Source organism: Stenella coeruleoalba (genome assembly GCF_951394435.1).
Source record: "Stenella coeruleoalba genome assembly, chromosome: 2".
Lineage (NCBI taxonomy): Eukaryota > Metazoa > Chordata > Mammalia > Artiodactyla > Delphinidae > Stenella > Stenella coeruleoalba.
In genome coordinates, this window is record NC_137147.1 from 39,644,189 (window position 1) to 39,666,848 (window position 22,660).

Consider the following 22,660-nt stretch of genomic DNA (forward strand, 5'->3'; position numbering starts at 1 on the left):
ATTACATGGATTGATAAAGTCAACTGTGATTTTTACTGAAATCACTCCAACTGGTAGTTTAATGGCTGGGGAATTCCACCATGAGAATCACAGGTGTGGGTGTGTTTAGACGAACCCGGGATATTTCACAAATCTGCTAGCCTCAGGCTCCAATAAACATAGGACAGTTTTCATTTTTCTTGATGGGTCTTCAATAAATATTTAATAGATGGATTGATGCTGAGATTCCACCATCTTCCAAAAACTTGTTCAGTTTCCTGCTGCCTCTAAAATAGACACCATTTAAACCACTGGAAGCAAAACCTAGTGGTTCTATCATTTGTTACTAAATATTTCTTAGGAAAGAAGTTTCAGTGCTTCTGGGACAATCTGATTATACTACATATTAAACTGCAAATATCACACGACAACTTGAATACGTAAGAAGATTTGAAATAAACTTTATTTGGTTATAAAATGTTAATCGCCTATAAAGCTATATAATCTTAATATCAGTCGTACTATTTAGACACGTAATAAGTTGTACTGTTGAGACATTACAACCATTTATTTGATGTGGAAGTTTCCTATTAATGAGGCCAATACTACTAAATTTGTCCATTTTCAGGACAGTGGTCCTTACCCTCTTTTGGGGTCACAGACCCATTTGGGAATATGGTGAAATCTATGAAACCTCCAATTCGTAAAAAGCCTCTATTCACTTATGCAACAAGTTGATTAATTTCCTGGGATTTATGGATTCCAGATTAATATTCTCTTATCATCAGTAACACAGGGGTGATTTTAATATTCTAGACATGTTGGTGACAATCTATAAAACAAATGAAGGGAAAATGGACCATGTGTGAACAGATCACATTCAAGTTGGAAATCTGATCTGAGAGAACGACCTTACTTAGAAATCCAATCAGAAAAAAAACATGGAACCTTATTATAAAATAAGGGTCAAGTGTACAGTGGATATTTATTGAAAAGATTGATTGACCAGAAGTTCTGGGCCAAGGCTTCTCACAATATAATCTATATGACTCCACCAAAATTAGGAAAGGTGCTTGTTTAAAATGTATATTCCTCGGCCCCATATTTGGCCAACTAAATTGGCATCTCCTGTGATGGGAGGCGGCACCCTAGATCACAGCTGAACAAAATTCCAGGTGATTCTAACACACAGTTAAGATTGTCTCTTACATGCTCATTCTTAATGCTTATCTTATGTCTTTTGCAAAGCACTTTATATTAGTACTGTTAGGCAGTCAATGTGGATGCAGATCTTACATAAACATCCAGAAAACGCCTTTGATAACTCCAATTTGGATAGTGGATGTCATCGGGGAGAGAGCCCTTGGAAGGCAGCTGCAAACAATTGTCACTCCGCTGCACTTACCATCAGAGTCAGGCCACTTTAGATTGGCCCATCACATTGTTTCATTTTTTGGTACTTAGTCATTTGTTACAATAAAAATTAAGTTACAGGGAAGGAACACTCTGACAGGATAATGGACTCCTGCTCAGAAGAAACCAGCCTGCCTCCAATTCATCACGGCATTTATAGTGCATTAGAAGACATTACAGTGACAACATCATTCCTTTGGGGCAGGAAGAAAAACCAGATTGAGTGGAAAAGAGGGAATTTACTTCATGAACTTGGCAAACGTGGAATAAAAATGGAATCCGGGGTGGTTTAAATTGCCATGTTCAGCAAAGGACAAGGGAAAAGCTAACCATCTCTGAAACTAACATTCCAATATGTTAAAAAAAAAAAATTAGCTTAGTTCACCTTGCATCACATGAGCAGTGTATGGGTTAAAATGAAACGGTTGCCTAAGGAATAACAGAGAGGCATGGAGAAAATGGGCAAAGTTAAGGCAATTTAAAATGATTAAAGCCCACAAAATATTTTGCAAATATAAAATCCTGGAGGGAAGCTTAATAATAATATTTGTCCAATGGAGTGAGCCAAAGATATCTATATTGTCTAGGTATTTTAATTGGAGGCCTGAAGTATCATTATAAAATCATAAGAAATCTATGTCTATGTTCTCATAAAAGTAAAAATGGTTGTTTGATGTTAGAAAGCAGTGTTTTGAAAAGTAGGAGCTAAAGGAATAGCACTGGGTAGGCAAGTCTGGCAACTTAGATCTGGGAACTTAATAACTTTATAGTATTTTTACTATTATACCCACACTATGTCAAGCCTGGGAAAAAATGAGAGGGCACCAGGCAACTTGGTATAATGGAAACAGTGTCTTCATTCTGTGATTTTTTTTTTTAAGGTAACATTTTTCTAAACCATGCTTTTTCTTAAAGCAATGTTTTTTCCGTAGATCTTAGATCTTTTTGGGGGGGGGTTGTGAGGGGGGGGGATTCTGGTTTTCTCTTAGTAAAATCTTTAATTCACTTAAGAATCAATTTGAACAAAAGTCTGTGTGGTCTCATTTTCTTTCCCTGTCAATCTGTGTTATTTCCAGGGTGAAAGGTAATTTTGACCATAAACATGGTTCCCATCACACATTTCTAATTTTAACCTATTTGTCTCCGTTTGATTTACATTGGGTCTAGAGCAAATTAACTATTGTGAGCTTTTATTGAAAATTAATTAGGTGGCTAAAGTGCCCATGGCAGACTCTGCCAGTGCATGTTTCTCTCTGGGTCGCCAGCCTTCTCCAGTCAAAACACCTAGCAACTTAAAAAATCCATAAAACGAATGATATAATTAGTTCCAGAGTGGAACTCAATCTCTTTGAAATCAGATGCTTTCTTCTAGTGCTGAAGGGCCATGCTATAGCCAGCATTTTATGGTATCAGGGGATTTTCCTGGGGGTAAAAAGTAGCTCACTGGAGCTGAATCACCTCACATGACTTAACAATAGTAATCCTTGTGGTACCAAATATAGCTGCATCTCTGATCTGACTCCTCAGTCAAAGCAAGGAGAAAGAGGGAAGCTGGGTTTACAATACTGTAAAGATAAAGAATATGCTACCCAGGTTGGAAAAGAGACCCCATGAGTGTGTGCGTGTGTGCATGCGTGTGTGTCTGTGTGTGAAAGAGAGAGATCTTATACTTAAGAAAAGCCAGGATGTAAATGTGATTTATTGTAAATAGTTCCACAACATTAAAATGAGTTTTTATTTTCGATGTATTCTGCTTCAAAGAAGAGCTCTGTGGGCTCATAAAAATGCAGAGAACAAATAAGGGCCTCTAAGTCCAATTTATATGCCGTGCCCACTGCGCACTGAGACACATATAATCTGTAAAGTGTCAGCTTCAAAGTTCCACCGAGATCGGTGTTAACCCTGACCTCTGGCCTCACTGCCTCTGGCTGGGCCTGTGTGCTTTCTTTACCAGCTGTTTTAGATAAATGTGTTCCATTTTTAAGAGATTGTCTCAGTGTTTTTTACATGAATAGTGGTAATATTATTAACTCTCACTGGAGAAACCACCTTTTCTAAGAGGGCTTTACAGAGGAACCAATCATTTCATGCCCCATGCAGAGAGGAGTGGATTAATAAATATGTCATTGTACTGGAAATATTTAAACAACACTGAGAGAAAAGAGCAAGGCACACAACAAAAGGAAAGCATATTAGTAGTGTTTCCTGTCAAAATACACAGAGGAAGCACTTTATTTGGACCATTTTCTCCATAAAGAGACATGGTGGGCCAAAATAAACACAGTGAAGGAATCTGGTTTATCCCACTTTGGAGATTGGAGACCGTCAGCTCAAACAAAGTTATGAGACCAAAACCAGGTTTTCTCTCTTGAGGCTGCTAAGTAAAGCCATTGACAGAGGCAAGCAGATAGACCTAGTGGATCAATACGGCACAGTTAAGCGGTACATACAGTTTCTTACAGGGTTGAGCGGAACAATTCACTAATTAGGATCAATAAGTAGAAAGTTTGGAGCAACGTATGTAAAATTTTCCTGTAGAGGATTTACCTAACTAACCAAGACGATAAACAAAGGTTTCAGTCGGAGTCCGGGGATGTTTTTCCATTTCAACGGAACAAAGTAGATCCCGACAATGTTGACCGAGTGCTTCCTGGACGCAACGTAGTTCTTGATGGAGAGAGTGTTTAAAGACACAGAAAAAGTAGAGTTTCTACTAGACTAAAGAATTGACTTTCCAGGATCAGAACGCCAGTCAGACTTCACAGAGATAACTGTTGTCATCAGGAGGGTTGAGCATAAATGGAGATGATGCTCGTGATGGAACGTGGTGACGTAGGGTGAGCTTCACTGAGGGTGATGATGCGCCCTAAAATCAACTCTGATGAACAACTGGTCAGACCCAGGTTAGCAAACGGGAAAGGGTGCTATGCTGTAGCTGTTGCTGAGGGAGACGGAAGACAGAAGGGATACAAGAGAAAAATGGACCACCTTTTGGTGTGAAGCATTCAGTGTGACCCACCTGAAGAGAGGAAAGTGGAGGCTGGGGGGGGGGGGGGCCCATTTCATTCATTTAATTCATTCTTGGTGAGCTTTTACCAGCTGTCAGTGTCTCTCATCTAGAAAACCTGGCTGCTATCCATTTTGATGAGTCTTGGAACTATGGTTTGCAATGTGCTCAAAATTTAAGACGATGACAGAAAACATTACAAAATCCTGAAATTATCACACCCCCTTTAAAGCCACATGCACTTGAAATAGGATCTCAATTTCTCACCATTAAACTTTATGTACTAGGACAGTTTGGGATTCTTTCATGTGTAGAGACTGACATAATTTAGACTGAATAAGCCACAATTAGTATTTTTTTTAACGTGAAAAAACTCCTTAGAATAGATAAGACTGTTGAAATCCACTAAAGAAATCACTTTGAAAGGGTGGATATGCTCCCTCTAGGATATCGTATCATTAGTAAATTTGGCACTCCCAAATGTGTTACCCAAAAGTATTAAGTCTACACCAGGTAAGAAGGTTGTTTTTGAAATTGATACTGCAGAATTGTCCCTTTAAAGTGGCTGCTTTCATGAACCAGCCAGTATTTATATATTATTATAAAGATAATACCCTTACTTACCTCGCAAGGGTGTTTTGAGAATTAATTAATGTTTGCCAAGTACTTTGAGCTCGTAGATGAAAGGTGGGGTGGAAATGCTAAGAAGTAGTATTATTTTCATCTGTATTTGAACTTGCCTCTTATAAGACAATCTTTTTTTTTTTTAAGATAATGATCTCTCCTTTGGGGAGAAAAGGCAAAAATTGCCTGATTCACAATCAAACCCTCATAAGGAGGACAGGTGTGATTATGAGGATTTGGCCTACAGAAGAGATTGAAGTGGATGGCAAACTTCAAAAGTCTATATTCCCAAATCCCAAGACATCTCCTGGCAATCCAGCAAGTGTCAAGTTCATCCTGTCATCCCTGCCGAGATATGGCCAACTGCGAAGGCCAGGACCAGTTGGGTACTTACGCGGTATATAAATAACAACCCAAAACCTTTCAATTAACCTCTTTCCTGCTGGGTGTTTGTGAGGTCCACAATCCAATTACTGAAGGGAAAGATGCTCCCTTAATCCTACCAAGAGGTTGAAGGACAATGCTGAGAAATTGGTTTTGTTAAACCAGTTGGATAATTGGCTTGAAAGGAATTGATTTTACTCTGTTCTGTGTCTTCAAATCTAACTCTAATCCTGGTCAGTGCGGGAGAGTGGTTGCCAAAGATCTCGACAAGCCCTGTTGAGAGTGTGTTGGACTGGAATGAGGAAGGAACAGTAGAAATCTCAGGATCCTGAAACGTTCTCCCCTTTCCCCTACAGAACATGCCCTTCTCACAGGCAGAGAACGCACCTTTGTTATCAGCATCTCTTCCAACACCTGGCAGGTACAGAACTAGTGAAGGAGGAACAGATGTTGCATGGATGATGGGTCGGGGGAGCCTGTCTACACCAAGAAGACCAGAGTCCATCCTGAAAAGTTTAAAATTCCCTGAAGGCTTCTAACCTTGTCCTTCGGTGGAGATGTTCATAGAGCCATAGAAACTAAAATCAACTCATTTTTATTCTTGCCCCAAATTAAAGGCTTACCGACCATCAATGACTTCCCTCTCAAAAGCTGACATATACAATTGCCAATCTTTCAGTGTGTTGTTTTTTTTAAATCATGATTTTTCTGTATCTTCATCTCTAAGATTAAACATTTTCATCTAAAGCTAATTGGGATTATCCTGGGGTGTTAGCAGACCGTTTTTAGCATCACTCACTGAATCCTCCCAATAACCTCTTGAAGTGGGCACTATAAACAACCCCATTTTACAGAGAAGGAAACTGAGGCTTAGGAAGTTTAGAAAACTTGCCCAAAGTTGCCTAACTGAGTAGTGGCAGAGTCAAAAAAGTGGCAGAGTCACACAATGCCGATGTGATTAGGCATTTTTTTCTTTTTGGCCAAGTCAAGTCATGCAGCTTGAGGGATCTTAGTTCTCCCACCAGGGACTGAACTCGTACCCTCAGCAGTGAAAGCACAGAGTCCTAACCACTGGACCACCAGGGAATTCCCATGATTAGGCATTTTGACATGAGAGGCAGTGAACTGAAACACCAAACTCTGTCTTCTCCATGCCCCTAAAACAGAGTGTGTACAGAGGATATTGCAAAGAAGAGCATAATTAGTGCATCAGGATATACGTCATGTATAAGGAAACCTACTCTCTTTTTATAAAAGCACTCACCCTCCAAATTAAGGATCTAAGGATTCTGAAAACATCCAAATTACATTGTGGCCAAAGGAAAAAGTTTGGCAAAATGCGTCAAGTTTTATTTGAATGTTTCTGACCCTGTTGACCTATCTCAAACATCCCTTTCCCCAGGCAGTTCTGAAAACTCAGTCTTGAAGTCCACCGTATGCTTTCAGGTTTATCAGAATTACTCCTGATCACGAAGTAGATACATTCCTGCCTGTGCACACATTACTTGGAGTCCTGGCAGGCAATTAGATAGAAAAGGAGCAGTTCAGTTATTAAGCTGCTTTTAGAACCAGTGCCGAATAGTCGGAGCACTTAAAAAATCACTTAAAGTAACAACGTGCTGCAGAAGTGGCAAACACTCAACCAAGTCTGTTTCTAGAAACCTAAAAAAGAATAACTCTTTCAGGTTTGTTTTTCAATCCAATAAAGTTTAAAAAGATTATTAAGCAAAACATTTTCTTCTCCTCCTCCAAAAGCACCACTTCAAAATATTTTTCTTCTGTTTTCCCGTGTTAGCCCTGTGCTGTGCTAGTTTGTCCTCATTCATCCAGCAGGGGTCGCTCTTGTCCACCGTACTCTTAAAAGACATCCTTGCTTGTCTGCACTGTTTGTTACCAGGACCTTTATTCCAGGCAGCAGAATGAAGAAATATCAAAGACACCAGGCCTGAGAGATTGAGGAGAAAAGAATCTGTGGTTTTGGAGGTGGGATTGCAATATTGGGGAAATGGATGCTTTAATAATGACTCTGTGTATGAACAGTAGGCTTCAAGTCTGTACTTCGAACTTCTCAAAGAAATAGTTCTTATCACAAAATGATTAGCCTTAGCTCACTCTTGCTGTTAAACCTGAGTATATGCTGTGTCTCTTTTCTGTGTGTCATTATCAGGCTGGTAAAGTAGGGAAAGGGGAGTGGAGCTGTGTGTACTTCCATTCGTCCAGGCCATTCTCAGCCAGATACTTCCTCGGGGTTTAGACTGGCCTCAGTGATCACTCACACCTAATAGAGCAATGACTGTCTAATCCGTAGTGATTATCCAGTCTTGGGTGGAAGTTCGTCTTCAGCTGCAGCAGCTTCCTCCTGCAGGAATTCAGGGCAAGTTCACACAGGCCATTCAGACCAGATCCTGAGTCTGTGGGTGCATGTGAAACGGACGCTGGGGAAGGCGTGGTCTTCCTACCTCCCCACTTCAGGGCCTCCTCCTGAGGCCACATGGGCAGACCAAGCAGGAAACGGCTGGACATGGCTAGGTTCTGATACTGGGGAAGGCACGAGTGGGGTTCTAATACTGAGGAAAGTTGAGGATGGGGCTGCATCAATAAAGACATATCGAAAATAAAGCAGCCCTTGTGATTACACCTCTCAGTAACCAAACCCAGATATTTAAATCAAATGTTTAAAAGACTCCCTTTTACTCTGCTTCCTCTGTATCTTTTTCTTTTTAGTGTGCTAGATGTAAAAGAAATACACCTTAATTTTTAGAGCAGTGTTAGGATCATAGCAAAATTGAGTGGAAAGTGTGGAGAGTTTCCAGATACCCCCTGTCCACACTTGCATGCCTTTCCCCACCATCAACATCCCACAGAAGAGGGTACGTTTATTACAACTGATGAGCCTACACTGATATGTCATCCAGAGTCCGTAGTTCACATTAGGGCTCACTCTTTGTGTTGTACATTCTATGGGTTCTGACAAATGTATAATGTCAGATATCCAACATTGTAGTATCTTACAAAATAGTTTCACTGTCCTAGAAATCTTCTGTGCTCCACTTATTCACCCCTCCTGCCTTAGTATCCCCTGACAATCACTGATCTATTTACTGCCTCCATAGTTTTGCCTTTTCCAGAATGTCATATAGTTGGAATCCTATCGTATATAATCTTTTCAGGCTGGCTTCTTTCACTTAGAAATATGCATTTAAGTTCCCTCTGTGTCTTTTCATGGCTTGAGAGCTCATTCCCTTTTAGCACTCAATAATATTCCACGGTCTGGATGTGCTACAGTTTACTTAACCGTTCACTTACTGAAGGGCTTCTTGATTGCTTCCAAGTTCTGGCAATTATGAATAAACCTGCTATAAACATCTATGTACAGGGTTTTGTGTGGACATAAGTTTTCAACTCATTTGGGTAAATACCAAGTATAGCAATTACTGGATGAAATGATAACCTCAATACCTTTTCCTCATGGTCCTCACAATTGTTGTGTCAACATCCTACCTTCAAAATTACACAACAGGGAAGTAAATGTGATTACCTAGGGAGACATTGGAACTAGCATAAGGTAAGGGACCAGAACTGACCCTGGAAGCACCCCAAAACTTAGAGGTTCAAGAGGATTCCAAGTCGAAAAATAATGCTGGGAAACAGACGAGTAACGTAGGAGGGTCGTCATTTACATGATCTCGATTGCAAAGAGAAGAAACCATTCCAAGAGGAGGGTCCTGGCCAACTATGTTGACTGCTGAGAGCTCAACACGTGGCTGCCGAAGATTTGCTGGATTTGAGGAGTCCAGGATGCGCTGACCTGCTGATGCTTGACTGCGGACTGAGGTTAACAAGTGTGTCTGCACCAGAACACTGCCACTCTTTTCCTTTTCAGAGTACGGGGAGGTGTATTCCACAACAGAAACAGCCCAATCTTCAACTAGGGCCACCTGCCGGCATGTCCAAAAGGCTCTGCTCCCAGTTAGAGCAAGAAATCCCAGATGTCTGCTGTGAGATACATCTGGATCCACCACAGCTGTTCTGCCATGATGACCAAATCACGCTTTGTGACAAGTACTTCAAGTCCCAGGAGCACAAGAATCAGGTTGTATGGAGTACAAAAAGCTGCTGAGAATTCCAGGAAGTTATTCCAGGAGATATTGAACACATTGAAGGAGGAACTTGAAGTAACTAAAAGCATATTGGCTGATGAGCAAGGAAGAATGGTGATGATGCAGGAGGAAGAGCAGAATTTTAAAGTGATGATTGAGTCTGAATATAGGATAAGGTTCCGACTGATGATTGAAGAAAACAAAGTGAACTTCCAGAGCCTGCAAGGTTGCAGATTCAACCTGAACCTGAGAGAAGCCAATCAGAACCAACTGATGGAGTTTGCCACAAAGTCGAAGGAGAAGTTCCAGGAAATACTACAGAGACGGAACTGTTTGGGGAGAGAGAACATGAGTAAACTGAGGGAGAGTGAAGTCAGCTCTCTGAACAGATATGCAGCCTCCAAAAATCACTGCAGAGCTAGAGAAGAAATGTGGGCAATCTGCCTCAGCGTCACTCCAGAATGCAAGGTATTCTTTGGAAAGGAGAGAGTCACTACTGCTTCAGTGTCTAGAGCCCGCCCGAATCACAGACCTGAGTTTATGCCAAATAACAGGAATGAGCAAAATGCTAAACGTGCTGCAAAGCCCTATAACTTTGGACCCTAAAACAGCTCATCCCTGTCTGGTCTTATCTGAGGATCTGAGAAGCGTGAGACTCAGAAATGTGCAGCAGGAGGTAGCCGGTCACCCAGAGAGATGTGACTTGAGTGCCACCATATTGGGTGTGGAGAGCTTCCCCTCAGGGCGGCACCTACTGGGGGGCGGGCGTGGAAAAGGCAACACAGTGGCGGCTGGGCGTACATGGAAGCTCGGCCAGCAGAAGTGCTTCCGGAGATAAGGTCTTATTCAAGGATCCATCATGGGAACTGATTATACTTTCTGGGCCTTTCCCCTTTTAAAAAGGGTTTCCTTGAGAGAGCAAATGCAGAGTTGGAGTTTTCCTGGACTATGAATATGGGCAGATATCCTTCTATGATGTGACAGAGATCCCTCATCTATAGTTTCTCTTATCTCGCCTTCCAAGGAGCTCTCAGGCCTATATTTTCTCTTTGTATCTCAAATGGAGGCATGAATTCCGACTCTCTGAGCATCTGCCTCCCTCATGTTTCTTCTTGTAATGGTACTCTTAGCCCTCAATCTTCTTTGGTGTGAAATCTAAGACCACAAGAGGCAAGAACGTTACAAGCATGACTTTATATAAGTTATTTTACAAAGTAATCCAATAAAAGATTTTTAGCACTCGAAAAAAAAATTGCACAACAGACGCTTTCTCATATTTGGAGTTTGTGTTTGGGTGGACGACTGTTCCCTCTGCTCCCCGATTCTACCATCAACTTCTGGAGAAGGGCCCTGTGTCTGAGCAGCAATTGTCGGTGGAGAAGCAGCTGTGCAGAAGAGGCTGCAGGCGCCACTGATGCCTCTTCAGCTGGAGACAAAAGTGGGGAGACGTGGTTTATCCAGAATTAGACTAAACCGTATATGATGAAATACACCGCTTTGTAATGCTGGGGTTTCCAATTGCCACTGAATTCACTTAGTTTCAACTTCACATTCAAGGGGGCGGGGAAGAAAATATTGTGCTGCAAGGGTGGTGGTGGTGGTGTGTGTAGGGGACCTTTAATGAATAATTTGGTGTCAATTTTGAGTCCCAGCATCGGATACTTGTCAAAAGGAGCTGGAATTTCTGAGGTATGTCCTTGCTCTTTTTGACCCCATGGACTTTCCTTGTTTAGACCCCCAGACGGTGCCAATGGTTTCGGTGTTGGTGAGCCGCTCTGTAGCTTGAGAGCCATGAGCCAACAAACTCCGGGCCTCCACTGCGCCCTCTACAGGTTGCATGACGCCAGCCAATATCTTTGCTTTGTTTACACTGCTGAGGTCTCTCTATCGTTAACATCCTTCTTATGACTGACAGTTTTTTGGTTTGCAGCAAATAGTTTTCCAAAAAATAAACCAACTCCAGATTATTTTGATGGTTGAGATAACATGCTGAATGTAAAAATGGACATTTTCCAGTAACTCCAGTGGGTGATCTCCCGTTGAATGGATGAAGCTGCCGTCTAGATAGGGTCCAACCCACCATTCCAGGAGCCCTAGAGAACACCAGGAAGATAAAGATACCTACAGTATATTGACTTTAGAGGATAAATAATGTTGCCAGAGGCTATAGCTTGTGAGAAGTGAGGTATGTTTGACCCACTTCATTTAGCACTCCCATTTCTTAGAAACAGATCCCAATCTACACGATCTAATCCTGTAGCTACACAATTGTGAAGCGATAGACACTGAGTGATTACATCTCCTCTGAGCAGTTGATTACCTGTATTTTAAAGCCACTTTAGAATTATAGAAAGAATATGACCCATGGGAACATGGAGGTCAGTCTATCAAGCCTGGCGCTTCCAAATGATCTCTACTATTGTCTTCAGGTAACTGTGTCACTTTACTTCTTCTACTAGAGGGTGTTTTAAAGCCTCCCTGAGTCAGATGTTCTATGGTTTATTCTTCTATTCTTTCCAATTATTCCACCAAAACATTCTTTAATCAATCAGCTTTCAAAATTGTTTTTTTCATTTAAATCAATTCTTAAGGGTCTGAGGTATTCATGGAATATAGAGAGAGATCTAGCAACAGTAATTAAATACCTATACAGGTTGTACTCTTATAATGCTTTTTTTTTTTTTTTTTTGCGGTACACGGGCCTCTCACTGTTGTGGCCTCTCCCGTTGCGGAGCACAGGCTCCGGATGCGCAGACTCAGCGGCCATGGCTCGCGGGCCCAGCCATTCCGCGGCATGTGGGATCTTCCCGGACCAGGGCACGAACCCGTGTCCCCTGCATCGGCAGGCGGACTCTCAACCACTGCGCCACCAGGGAAGCCCCTCCTATAATGCTTTTTAAAAAAATCTAATGCCCAGGGAACTTTGCTTTGGAGGAGTGCTTTCTTTCTGGCAAGTCGTCATTTAGTTTAGTTCATCAAATAGTTTCTAATGGCAGCTCTTGCTGGGTGCTGCATTAGGAGGATGAATTCGTGAATAAGACACAGTCTCTGCCCTCATGGTGCTCCCAGTGCCAGTGGCAAGCTGGGACATTTCAGTGTGATGTGGGAGTGCTGTGATGGAGGGTGGTCAGGGTGATAGCATCTTTGCATCTCAGCCTGGAGGTCTTAATCCTGAGACACTTCTCAAAACAACCAGTAGGAGTCAGGCAGGTAGACGATAGGGGCAGAAGACCCAGAAAAGGAGCTCACGCATCTTGGATGACACGAGCAAAAGTACTGACGTGGCTGGTACCTGAAGGGCAAGGAGGAGACTTGAAAAGAGGTGAGGCTGCGGAAGCACCTGGGAGTCCACCATGGGGTTTGCAGTCTACACTGTAGGTAACGTGGAGTCGTGGCAGGATTTTAAGCAGGGTTTTTTTTTGGCCACAACACGTGGCACGCAGGATCTCAGTTCCCTAATCAGGGATCAAACACGCGGCCCCTGCAGTGGAAGGACTGGAAGCGCGGAGTCTTCACCACTGGACCACCAGGGAAGTCCAGGGGATTTTTTTTTTTTAAGATAGAATATTTTGATGATTATGTGGAGGACTGTGGCTTGGAGGGAGCAAGACAGCAGCAGGAAAGTTTTTGAGGAGTCTTGGTAAAATGTGCAGGATGGAGATGAGGGGCATGGCTTCATGACTCCTAAATAAGCTTAATGGGGGAATCCTTTTCAAGGCAGATACGTTGTAGTGCATCCCACACTTGTCCAGCAGATGACAGCGCTTTGGGAGGGTGGAAGACCTAGTGCACCAGGTGTATCCGGTCTCCTCTGGAAGCTCCCTCTCATCCCTGAGCATCCTGAAGATCAGAGGCCACTACTGGGTGTGATTTTGGAAACAGAGACAGCTCCCTCTTTCCCCCCTTCCATATCTGCTCGCTGATGCTGGAAAACCCTTTAGGACAAGGATTAAAAATAAGGTACCCACACGACCGCTAACTTTTCTTTCATACTTATTAGGTTTGGGGTGCTAAAGAATCTGAGCAAGGTAATGGATTGCATAATCTGATGTCAGATCCTGTGCCGGATCTGGATTTCTTTTGCCCCTCCAGATGGGTTACCTGCCCTTGTGTGGCCTATTCTGTGCCCCCAGGAGGCCGGCTGCTGTAGGCAGCCCCACCAGATTCTCTTGCTGAAGCTCCTGCCAGATTCTCATAAGGGCTCCACCACCCCGGCCCCTTGGTTTTGGGGTGGGAGTAGCTCACTGCTGGTAAGAGTCCCTGAGTGCCCCCCCCCAACCTCTCACCGATGCCCTTTACCAGCCTATGCTTGACTAAATAGCAACTTCATTTCATTCTCCTCAGTTAATAACTATTTTGAGAGTTTCCTGCTATTCCCCTGCTGATACAGTTCCTTTCCCATGTTTGCACTTTGGTAGGGATAGGACACTGAGTTCCTGAGCATGAGGGTAACCACGGAAAAAGGAAGAGATCAAGAAAGGATTCTGGGGCCATAGAAGACCTCCTTCATACCTATCATAGGGCCGCCTGGCTGCCCATCTTCTTATGCTGTCTGAGGAAAAGCTGGCTTCACAGATCTAGTTTGAATTTATATTTAAAAAATCCTGAATTGATTTGTAACCTCCAATCTGTAATTCATAACCACTCCATCAACAGGTATTTCTTGTCTAAGCGTGTAACTTAGCAGACTCATCATAGGGAGGGAAACCAGAAACGTACAGATGTCGTCTTAAGTTAGGCGTGTAACAGAGTCTTCAAGGGTTAAGAAACAGCCACACACTGCGAGGCAGGTACGGTAGGTTTACCAGAGATTTTCTTTTGTGCTTCAACGATAAAGTGGTTGGTGGTCTGCTGGCTACAGCCTGTTACACATTCCTTGCTTTTATTAGAATAACCATAAGCCTCGAAGACCCACCCTGATGTCAGTGGCAGGTTTTATAGAACACTCACAAGTTTCTTCTTGTCGTATTCGGGGGTATATAAAGTGTGCAGCATAATAGGTAACAGGTTGGAAGACCAGTTCAGGGCCTGCAAAAGTCCCAATTCCTGATGTGAATATTTAATACCTCCTCATTACAGGAAAAGGTTGACTACCAGATGCCGGTTACCGGGCTCCAAAGCCCACTAAAGCTTTGAGTTCCTCCAGGAGCGAGGGTGGGTTTTGGCAGCTTCCCCTGCCCTTCAAATAACCTGGAGGTCAGGACATGCCCAGCTGATTTAGGAACCCTGGAGAGGAGGATTGGCTGGAAGTATCTCATCTGTTATTCAGCGGCCAAGTGGTGAATTACTTCCAATACCGTGATTTCCTGAGATGATAGAGCACTGTGGTTTAAACCATTATTTTGAATAAACTCAAAAGCATCGCAACACATGTAGACTCCGAGTTGGTGTGTTCACATCACTAAGACAGCGTTTCCGGATGTACATTTTTGGAGGTCCCTGCGATCATCCCCTGAACTCTAACGGCAGTTCATTGGCACGACAGTGACCCAGCCCTGCACTCCTGAGCAGAAAAACACTCTCACAATTTGTCAGGTTCTAGATGCTGTCATTTATCCAGCTGTGTTTTGACCGCAGCGGGTCTGGGAATTGCATCGTTTTGCGTTTCCATGGCACATGGTGGTTTCTTGACAGAATGCTCACGGGCTGCCTCCTGCCTCAACTCCCCAGGGTGGTGGGAAGAAGGGTGCTTTGCTGCCCGGCTTTCACCATCTGCCACTATTGTGCCAAGCCATGCCCCATGGCCTTGGACTGACAGGGGACCCGGGCTGCAGTGTTGAGCTCCTGTCACTGTCCCAGGCTCCCTGTAAAAAGGAAGCTAACGTTTCAATACTGGGTAAAAACACTTTTACCCAATATTTTCATATATAGGGTGAGTCTGTTGAATTGGCCTTAAAAAATCTAAATCCAAGAACTCCTAAACTATACATAACAAATGATTTGAAATACCTTTGTTGTTATTTTTCTTTAAAAAAAAGAAATTCCAGAATGGAAATAACTATTTGTTACTATTCTGCTTAAAACCCTGGCTTTCTATCTCCTCTTAAAATCAGATGCAAAGACCATTAACATGATCTCTGAGGCCATGCTTGTTGCTGCCCTTGCCTTAGCTGAATTTCTTCCTTCCCCCAAGCTGTAACCACTCTGGCCTCCTTTTAGCTTCTTGAACTCACTAAGCCTCAGGGCCTTTGCACACGCTAATCTCTACACCTGGAATATTCTCCTCTTTCTTTCCTACTCCCCTCCCCCCTTCAGATTTCAGTTTTAATATTATTTATTCAGGGAAGCCTTCCCAGACCCTAGCTTAGGTCAAGTCCCTCTTGATTTCAGAGTCCCCTAGACTTCACTATTGGGCCTACTGCCATTGGACGCAATGAATTATTCGTGTAATTACTTATTTAATGTCTTATTCCCTTCTAGACTGTAGACATCAAGAGATAATGGATGCTGTATTCTCAACACCTAGCGGAGTACCTTTCATATAGACAAATGTCTAATTGTTGAATTAATTATTTAAGTGATGCATACTTATTACAAAACAAATTATCGAAAGTGAAGAAAATGTAGAGAAGAAAATTAAAATAACCTATATCTCTACTATTAACATTTCAGTGTATTTCCTTATGTCCTTTTTCTAAAAAAACAAACATATGTGGTACGTGGATAAACATTACCAGCTGAAAGCTGGATCCTATGGACATTTAGAAAAGTCTTAAAATGCACCAGGCTCCTGGTGTTCAAAACTGATGTCAGGGGCGGGGGGAGAGTTTGAGCAGGGATATCACCATTCATGGTCTCTAAGGCTGGGGAGGGATTAAAAAGCAGCTCCTGGGAGCAAGTTCTGGGATCTTCCTACCAGATTTCACTGTCACTTTAGGAATATTTATTTAGGCTCTTTTAGTAAAGTAACAATTTCTTAAATATTTGGAAACATGTCACTTCACTATTTAATTTTTGTTGTTGTTACTCTTCCCATAATTCATATTATAGGGCACATTTTCCAGAATTGTGGTACCAGATTGCCCATTCCCAGCTCTTTTGTAAAAGGGGAAGTGTCTGGAAATAGACTGGGAGCAAAGGGACAATCTCCATTCTCAGAAAACGGCAGGATTTCTTTGTTCCCCCTCTCCTGCCCCCGCCAGCGTTACCGCAGTTTATCGTGTAGAATTCCTTTCTATCGATGGGCTAAGTCCACAGAGCAGGTACTGTTGTTACGCCCAATTTTATAAGTGAGGAGATGTGATGTAAAGAGGTCACAGAACTTGCCCATGGCCACACTGCTAGTCAGCGGCTGGCAGGCTTAAAACCCAAGTCGGCCTGACTCCAAAGCCCAGGCTTGTGCTGCCCCAGGTGGATCCCTCTAGATTCCACCAAGTGGATGAGGAATATGAATGGACTTCACAGAGTCTTGAAAACCCCCGAGCTTGTATATAAATTTTGTGTGTCTGCACAGGTTTTGTATTTTTTTCTGGGGAGAAGTTCTCTATATTGCATCAGATTTGTTTGGAAGAAGAAAAATAAAGATTCATCTGGATTAACAATTACCCTAATATTTGTTGATTGGTTACCAAGTACTGTTCTAAGCACTTTGCATGTATTAAATACTTCAATCCTTGCAATAACTCTGTGTGACTGGCACTAGTATCCCCATTTTATGATCAAAGAAACTGAGACACAGAGAGGTTGTCACTTGCCCAAGGTCACACAGCCGACTGTGGTGCAGGGATCTTATCCAGGCAATTCCCTCGAGTCTACATGCCTATTTAACCACAGTAAACAAATGCCCTCTTTGCAGATCTCTCAATGTCTTGTGCATTTTCCTCCCCTGAACTTGAGATGTATCTCCCTGTTACTGTATACAATTCATGTAGTAGTTTTTCCTTCCTCCCCTTAAAGCTATTAATAAATTGGTGGTAGATCTTACAATAGAGGACATCCTAGAATAAAAATTAGCAACTCTCCTCGGCAGGATTAATCATATTAGTGATTCACACTGCTGTAAGAACTATGCTAAAAGACTGTCATCCCTCTGGTATGAAATTCGGACAAGTTCTTCATGGAGGTGGGGTTCTGAATAAAAAGGGTGTCCCTTTGGTGGAGGCAGGGACAGAGAAGTAACTAGGAGGTAAGAGGGGATCCCACTGGCAATCACTGAGTGTACGGGGGTGGTCAGAGATTACATATATCTACTCTGCGCCTGTGAGTATACACTTCTGTTCTAAATATGGATCGATACACATTTGACTTACATGTATTGATTAAGATGAATGCCATTTAGATGATCTGATACTCTCTCTACACCTTTTGAGATAATGAGGCACAACCTAAATTGAGCCTAAATGGCTTTCAGGGATTGCTGGTATGAGGACTTAAACACACTTCACAGTTCTTCCCTTTACAGACGGAGAAATAGAGGTAAGAGGGTTGGGCTACTTGTTTGGGGGATTCTGGGGGATTTAATATAAAGCTAAGAAGAGAGTTATGACTTTCCTCTCCCTGCTGAGGAATTAGCATTTTCCTGATTGAGTGACATTGAGACCAAAGACTGAAATAACAGAGCCTCAGAGATGAGAATTGAGTCTACCCCAGGGTCCAGATGAGGTGAAAGACAAAACAGGAAGCATATGCGCTTACAGTGGAGTCCTTGGCCAGCGCCACGCAGCCTCCGTGGTTTAAGCTGAGTGGGTGTGGGAGAAAGGCCTGAAAAATGCACGCTAGGCTGGCTTTCGAGAGAGGAAGATCTTGTACCTTTCTTTTCTGAATGTTCAAATTCTGGCAGACTCCAACTTTCAGGCCCATTAAAATTCAGGAAGGGAAAAAGGAAAAAAATTGAACTAGTTTTCAAAGAAGGAAAAAAGGCAACAAACACACCCACTCTTGCAAAAATAAAATCCCACCCCCCCAAAACTGTTAAGAAAATGTTTTTGAGCTTTAAAAAACAGAAGGGGGTTGGAATGTCAATGGGACACAGGCCGTGGAATGACTATTAAACGTGGCATTTCCACCGGCGTCCATGCATGCACGTCTTAACCTTGTTTGATCCTTGGAGAGAAACAGCCCTTTTCCCTCCGCAGAAGAAGGAATAGAACCCATTTCTATCGATGGGCTAGATCCCACTGTGTTAATGTGGTTAGGTGGAGTGTGGGGAACAATTTGCTCTAATTCACTGCCTCAAAATAAGAGCCTCTTGCTCTGGAAGAGCCTCTCCAACCCACCCTCCCATGCAATCAACAGTCCGGGCCAAATCCTTCCTTCAGTCTCAGATTTCGGTTATATAAGCTGCTCTATCAAACAGACTCCGTCCAATTCAGACCAGGGTAAAAGAGCCATTTACACAAACAGCTAGTGGCTTATGTAACCAGAACCCAATACACAAATTATGAGAAACCTGCTTACCCATTCAGGTGCCTCAGGCGAACAATGACAGGCCAACTCCACAGCTCTGGTCTCTGACTACAGCGGAACTTTGTTCCAATGACTGGACGCCTCCTGAGAGGTCAAGTCTTTCCTGCGGTCTCTCTCCAGGTTAAAGAGCTTCGTTGTAGGGTGCGCTTTACTCCCCACACCCCGCCCCTTGCAGATTCTTGTTCTTCATAGAGAACGAATTTAGCATTTTTAATATCAGAGTTAAATGGTGGATTTTACTCCTGGTGGTATGAAATTTCCTGATGACAGGATTTAAAACTTTGAAGAATACAGAAAAATAAAAAAATTAAATCCACCTGTAATTCCACTACCCAGAGCTAGTTACTTTTAACATTTTGTGTATATCCTTCCAGTCTTTTTTCTAGGCATATCATATACATACACACATACATATATGCACATATAATGTACTATATATGTATATACATATTAAAGACATGCATGTAGTAAAGCCATGCATATATATATAAAATATTTAAATGAATGATACATTGTTACTTCACTGGCCATTCTGTTTTGAAATCTGCTTTTTGAAGAAGTCAAGCTGTCACTGTTTGCAGGTGACATGATACTATACACAGAGAATCCTAAAGATGCTACCAGAAAACTACCAGAGCTAATCAAGGAAATCTGCTTTTTTACCCAACAATGACATCATCATCATACATTGATCTCATTTTTATCTTCTTTACCTCCGTTGTCCTTCTAATACCCCTGTGAGGTTGGTATCACTACCCTCATATAGCAGCTCAAGTTCAAGGCCTCTGAAGCCTGTGATGCGAAGCACTGCCTTACGTCTCACTGCTATTAAATACTTCTCTAAGGAAGGTTTTGAGTGGCTCTTTGGCATTCACATTATATTCTATCTAACCCATCCCCTATTTCAGAGTGTTTAGATAATTTCCATTTTGGGGGGCTATTCTAAATAATTCTGTGAGGAACATTCTGTCATATAAATATTTATACTACTATTCCCATAGTATAAAATCCTAGCAATGGAATTTCTGTGTCAAGGATGTACCTTTTTGATAACTTTTTATTATATACTGCCAAAATACTTTCCAGAAAGTTGAAATGAATTTATATTCCCATCAGCTACTGCCCAATACTCTAACTGAAGTCATTTTATAATTTAAAAAAAAATGATTAAAAATGAAAGAAAGTATCTTTCCCAAATTGCCTTCCTTAGGAAAATAAAAATGCATATAGAAAATGTTTGATGACCTGCCTATTCTCTCGTTTACTATTATAACATTTCTAGAAAAAAATCATGAGAAGACTAAAATATAGCTGTGAGCTGCTAGTAGACTGATGTGATGAATTCACCTTCAGCCCCCAAAATATCAACCCTCCGGTTGTTTTTCCCCTTCCTGTTTCCCCCTGCCCTGCAGACCCCAGCTATAGCTTCTGATTGCCAGTCCTCCATGGGCTCACGGGAAGAGGTGGCTATAACGACACAGCAGAAGGGAACTTGCAGAATGGGGAGAAAAAAGGGCTCATGTTCACTGCTGTCAGCAAAAAGCTCCTATAAACAGAGCAACATATTAAGCCCTTCTGTTAATATGCTGTCTAGACTTGAAAAGATTGCTTTTCTCTCTGTCTTCTAAGCTTCAACTTTTGACCTTGTGTCTGTCCTTGTGCCTATGCTGGACTCAAGCAATTCTTGTCTCCTGAAGGTTCAACAGTCAAATTACCGAATTATTGTACTTGTCACCTAAGCTACTGCAGCAACCGGGTGCGGGCATGATCCCTATCAAATGAATGGAAAACTTGACGACACTTGACCCCTGAGGCAGAAAATGCAGGGAGTCCCCCTTCTTCTGGTTTAAGGGTAAAACGATACTCTCCCCAGAAATTGGAGCTGATAATCCCTTTGTTGATTGTGGATGGAATCTTGGAAGGTATTGGAGGGAGGGTTGAGAAGAAGAGTTTATGAGATCCGCACTTGGGGATAGAAACCAGTTCCTAGCAAAATGAATGTGAGTCTTATTTTTGGAACATGTTTGACTCTGGGATGTTTCTTCTTCCCCTCCATGTTCCCAGGGTTCCCAGGGCCCTCATGCTAACAGCTGGTTGCTCAAGTCCCTCTCCAAGATGTAATATTTATTAAGCATTTGCTGTTTGCCAGGCATTCCCATGCACTCCTCTAAAACTGTCCTCACTTAATCCTCACAACCCTAATCTTACAAGGCAGACAATACCTGCTCATGCGCAGGCAGAGCTGTCTCCCGCAGAACCTCGGAGAGCCCATGAGTGGTATCACACCCCCAGGCACCTCGCCCTGTGAACCCTTCCCAGGGGACAGAGGAGGACTTCTGTGCCCCATCACATCTGAATAAGAATCTCTTATTGTTATCATTCCTCTTGTACAAATGGAGAAACTGAAGCAGTAAGAAGTTATGAAACTGGAAGATCATAACAGAAGGGCTGAAGTCAGACTCTTAGAGCCACATGATCAACCAGTGTTCCATGCTGCCAATCAATCTAGACTTTTGTTGTTGTTGTTCTAGATTTTTCTTCTCTGTCATCAAAAAAAAATCTTTTGTCCCCTTAATCTATCTGGGCCTTGCAGAGGGGGCTAAATTAATCCAATAAACACATTTAGTCTGCTAATGGCTAATGATGGACCAAAGCACCACCCACCTCAGTGAATGTATAGTTCACTGTTAAAAGACTAGTGGAGGCAGCCAAGGGTATCTGAGAAAGATTTGTTGGTGGGAGGGGATGATGGTAGGAGGAGGTGCTGGGGTGGAGGCTGATAGAATATTCTTGGGTAGGGGACTTCTCTCATTATCAGTCAACGGCTCACTCAGCATACAGGACAAGACAAGCCCTGGGTATAATATTTAGGCCTTTATCAGGAATGACCAAAAGCTCAGCTGTTTGCCTCACAAGAGAGAACTTCAGAGAACTCAGAAGCATCAGTGACAACCATCGTCTGCCAATCACTGCCAGACGCCATGCTTTGTGGGAACGACGTAATTCCACAGTCTATCCACAACATCCAGTTTTCTGGCACATTTTTGTGATTAAGGAAAGCAAGAGGAGGGTGATGCAATTGCCCCATACAAATCTGTCACCCCAGCCGGGCATAAACCAATTGAAACATCACAAACTCACATCAAGTTGTCACATTCTTTCTATTTAATTGACCCACAACATCCCGCAGATACTTTCCTCTCCTAACTCCCTTTGGGGCCAGGGCAGAGTGTGGAAGAGAAAAGATGACTTGATGAAGGGTGTGGCCAAGAAATAATATAATCTTTGGCTTGAAGATGTATATTTTGGTCCTGGAAAAATGTATTTAAAAGATTTTTAATGAGTCACGAAGGTAGTGCTGACACTTAGAACAATATTTTTCATTCTTTTTAGGATGAATAACTAATACAGTACCTGGCTTAGAGTGGAGGCCAATAAATGCTTGTTAGTTGAAAGAGCTAGTGAGTACTGAGAATCTGACACGGTGTAATTCACCTACAGTCAAGACTGCGCTGGAACAGAGGTGAGCCTTTAGCAGGGTCTTAAAGGGCCTTCCAGGATTTGGTAGATGATTTTCGTTTTGTCAGTCAGTTCTATAAGGCACATTGGTTGATGTAGGTAATTTGCTTCTCATTAAAACACTCCCATTCCTGGGAGCTCCCTAGCAGTCTGGTAGTTAGGACTCAGCGCTTTCACTGCCATGGCCCCGGGTTCAGTCCCTGGTCGGGGAAGTAAGATCCCTCAAGCC

General features: G+C 42.5%; 1 pseudogene across 1 annotated transcript; it reads left to right on the plus strand.

Annotated features, from left to right (window-relative positions):
- The first annotated feature begins 9,353 nt into the window (after window positions 1–9,353).
- LOC307182311 (putative E3 ubiquitin-protein ligase TRIML2) lies at window positions 9,354–10,659 on the plus strand (annotated as a pseudogene). The gene has a single exon. The product of its transcript is annotated as a putative E3 ubiquitin-protein ligase TRIML2 (transcript).
- Window positions 10,660–22,660: the final 12,001 nt, after the last annotated feature.